Genomic DNA, 4,532 nt, shown 5'->3' with positions numbered 1-4,532 from the left:
CCTGCCTTTGTGTGACCTTAACGAGGGTTTCTCTACTTATCGCAAGTTAGAAGGGCCGGTGTCTGGTGCCGCTTTAGGCTTAAGCCTGTACTTAAAAAAAAAAAAAAAAAAAGTAAGTTGGTTTAATTCACATCCAAGCTTTTTCCCACGCCAGTTTAACACGAGACCGTTTCCATGCTCCGCGTTTGGGGGGCAGATGGCAGCAGTGATTTATAAAACAGACATCGCATTCTTTTTTAATTAAGTATCCTTGTAGATTTTATCTTCCCTGAAATTGACAGGAGCGCAAAAGACATTACATTAGCCTGCCAAATTATACGTTCCCTTTCTACTTAACAGCTTGTAGAAAACCAAACCATTTCCCACAGATTAGAAAAATAAAAAAAATGTGGGAGAGCGAAATCTGGTTTTGTAACCTATGGCCGGTTATGGCGATTACATTTTTTGGCTATATGTAACATACCTCCGGAACTTGGCAGCTTGGCATGAAATATTTTACTTGCAAAATGAACTCGGCCAGTGCTGCTGTTCCTAACAAATAGATTAATTTTGCTGTTAACGAAAGTACACAGCCAAGTGCTCTGATTATATTGTAATTGCTTTACTTTTTTTTTCCACTAGAGTGACAGAAGTTAAGTCTAAAGATGTGTATAAAAGGTGTTTAATATAAAATAAGCTTCTATGAAGGGTGATGGATTGCATCCAGCATGAAGGATGTATCCGACAGAAGTTACAAGGTAAGTACACACCAGGCAAGCGGCAAGTAAATGTGAAGGTAGAACACATGACCTCTGAGCACTGCTGTGAATGTACCAGATAAATAAATCTTCTGTTTGTTATCTCCGATGCTTTTTTAAAATTAAAAGCAAATACAAAACCATGTAAGTCAACTGAGAAATAACTGGAAAAAAATCTCAGGTAAATCTTCTGCCCCATAACTCAGCACTTTCCTAGACACTTGCTGTTTCCTTAGAATTGAACAATACAAAGAGTGACTCAATATAAAAAAATTTATATAAAAATATAAACCATTTCAGACTTTTGTCGCTTTCTTTAGAAGCAGTTCTCTAAAATTTTGTTCCTCCACTTATGTCACTCTTCTAAATTTAGCATCTGGGACTTTTGGTGTGTTTACAGTGTCATATTCCATGAATAATCCTAACAGATAATAGTTTGACTGCGCTTTTTATTATTGTCATTGATAGACAGCTGTTAAAAGGAGCCCTTAAAAGCAGGAACTACCAGCATTTTAACTCATAAGAACCACTGAATGAAGGATACATTTTATTAACAAGACAAATGGTCTGCAGTTAGCGGTTCCTTCTCTCTTTGGAGATAAGAGCACATCCAGCTAACTTTTCTGAGTCTGTTAGCACTATGAAGACTTAAGTTTACAGTATGGTTTGCCCCCTCCCTTTATTGTAAAGCTAACTGAAGGTTTTCTTAAAGGGTTGCCCCCTCCCTTTATTGTAAAGCTAACTGAAGGTTTTCTTAAAGGGTACGGTGTTTTAACACCTGTCCCAGCTGCTAAGTAGTGCTAGATCTCAGCTGGATTTTACTTGAATGCTTTACTTAGTGGGATTAAGGAAAGGCAACCATAAGGCAAGAGCAAGCCCGTGGAATCCCAAACTCAATTTCAGAGCCCTTGAGAAAACACTTGCCAGTTTGAACTCCACCTCATTTCTGCTCTATAGTGCTGGCCTGAGGCACTGTAGCTACTAGGGACCCAAGCCCAGGAGGAGACCTGAAGGGCCTCAGCTAAGCATAAAGAAGCACGAGCATATTGTTGCAATAACAGTATTTAATGGAAAGGGAGCGAGTCAAGTTGTCTCCAGGCAATGCAGGTAGCAAGCTTAGATTGGCTTCTCAGCCAGACAAGTCCCATTTTTTTTCACCATCTGAACTTGTGCTACACACGTCATTTATTCAAATGTTCATTTTCCCCCCACTTCGTGCCTGTGGCTCAAAAGCCACTCTGTGACACTACGGTAATCTCTGAAAAATTTCAGGTCACCAGGGAGGGGAGTTGTGGTGCTCTAGCAAGAGAACTCCTTAGTAAAAAAATCACCCCTGCTCTCCAGTATAATGGGCCATTGGTGACTTGACCAAATTGCAACTAAATTTCAGCCATGCCACCAACACAGATGTGCTCAGAACCCTTGGCAAGCTGAAAGCCCTGTTTGCAGTTGTATGGAGTTCTGTAAGGGTGGACTATGGGCAGCTCCTTAGACTTTTATGCACTCTAAGGTGCCAGGCCCTCCCCGGGAGGATGCCCTGTCTGAGTTAGTTCAAAGGATCTGATCAGCTAGAGATTCCCCTGGGCAGGGGTGAGGAACCAGGGTGTCTGGCAGTGCTTGACCCTGTGGCAGGCTCTGAGTGGGGAGTCAGAGCAGCTCAGTATGCTGAGAGTTGGTACGACGACAAGGAGCAGAAGTATAATTCTAAATTTAGAAGCCTTTTTGCTTCCTGTGCTGCAAACGTTTGGGATAAGCAAGAATCCAACTAAAATCCTGCAGCAAGGCTTCTTTCTTGTAAATTCTTGCAATAGCCTACAGCACTCAGTAGGCAGAGATGTGGCATGAGATGTCGAAAGCACTTTCAGCAGCAACTAATTTTGGCAGTTTCATTCTGTAAAAAGTATTGCTATGGTACCAGTACATCGTCTATCACTTTTCTCCACCACATCTTGAAACTAGGCCACCTTGCAGCCAAACACAAGAGTCACAGAGTCCGGAAGGAAAGCACATGAGAAACAGTGGTGTACAGAGCAAGTTCCTTGAAACCTTATATACAATTTAAGACCCTAATGGGAAAACAAGCCCCCTGCCCAGAAGGACAAGCCCCCACTGGTAACCAGACTTCTTTCTGCCTGCTGGCCACCGTGTTGCTGTGTGTGTAGCAGGTGGGGTGGGTGCCCCCTCTTGCAAGGCAGCCCAGAGCCCAGCAGCTGTTTTCTGGGAGTACAGAGCAATTTCTTAATCTGAGTGCCTCATATTTACTGTGGGTTCCTGCGGGCTGGCTTGGGCTCAAATGGGCCGGATGGAATGGGCTGGATTGCCCTCTAGAGGAACGTCAGGGAGGCTGGCCCCTGCCCCGCGGCAGGTGTCCAGCTGGACTCCAAACACCGACTGTGTGTGCGGTGTCAGGAATCAGGCACTGACTCACAGAAATTGGGCAGGTACTTAAATTAGGCAGCTTGGAATTCACTCTAAATTATTTAGGTCTGTATTTGATATAAATAAACTTCAAAGAGACTGAATATGTTGGGGGGAGGGGGAAAAGGAAGTGCAGGTTCCGAAATCTTCTGCCTTAGATTAAAATTAAAAGGGTCTGAAAGGAACCCTTAAAAAAAAATCAGTCCAATTAACTCACCTGATTTGCAGTAAAATGTATTGTACAATTCCAAGTTTATAAAACCTGAAATATTTAATGGCAAATAAGGTAACTTGATAACAAAATTTGCATACCTTCATGCTCTTCACTGCCAGTCAGACTGAAAGGACATGTATGGACACATTGCACAGGAATATTTGGAACCTCTGTTGGCCCACAGGCAACAATACTGAACAAGTAACATGCTGCGGGCAATATCCATACATTGCTGTAACCCAGGCAGAAATGAGCAGTGGCAGACACCTGAACTTCATTTATATTTTTAAACTTCCTATGGCTGCAAGCAGTGTTGGAGGGTTCTGCCAGCAACATACTACATTAGTTGTGAAACCCTGGTTTGGAGTGCCAGTTAATATAATTGCTTTTGTTTTTTCTCGAGAAACAGAATTGTTATATGATACCTTTTTTTTTTTATTTTTATTTTATCGCAACACTGCTTCTTGTTTGTAGGTACAATGATTGGAAACTTCAAAATTGCTGTTTAGCTAGACTTCATGGAGATGGGCAAGAAATATCATAATTGTGTTGCTTGCTGAATCAAGGATATCAAAATAGAGAATCCAAATGGCATCCTTGGATTTTAAAAACAAGCTGATTCATCTCCAAGTGTATGCAGGTTAGAAATATTAAGAGTTCAGCTCACAAAGTTTCAAAAAAATGAACACTCATTATAAGAAAACACTTTTCTAGCCTGAAGTAGCACCAGAGTATACTGGCAAGACAGCAGATATGTAACAGTTGAGTACCAAAGGAAGAAGAATTTGATATAAAAGCTTTAAAAAAATCAGATCAAAACTGCAGTGGAAGATGGAGTAGAACAGAAATGTAAAGGAGCTTCAAGAATAGAGTAACTTAACCCAGTGCGCAACCTAAATTATCCTTCTGTGCTGCAGCAGTTTACTTAGACATCAGCTGCATCCATAACTGTTTAAAAACTGACAAATCTGAGAAACTTCACTCTTGGAAGCATAAGCCTCTTTTAATCTCTTGGCAATGAAATCACAGTTCTCTTTAAGTTAGTTCAGCCAAGAACTGTGCCATTGTACGCTATTTCACAGCTTTGCATTTAAAAAGAGTAATGCTCACTTAATGCACAGTCATCCTATTATCAACACCATAACTGATTCTGAACGATCAAG

Source organism: Manacus vitellinus, unplaced genomic scaffold, assembly GCF_001715985.3.
Source record: "Manacus vitellinus isolate BGI_N305 unplaced genomic scaffold, ASM171598v3 scaffold_4_pilon, whole genome shotgun sequence".
Lineage (NCBI taxonomy): Eukaryota > Metazoa > Chordata > Aves > Passeriformes > Pipridae > Manacus > Manacus vitellinus.
This window is presented reverse-complemented; position numbering follows the sequence as displayed.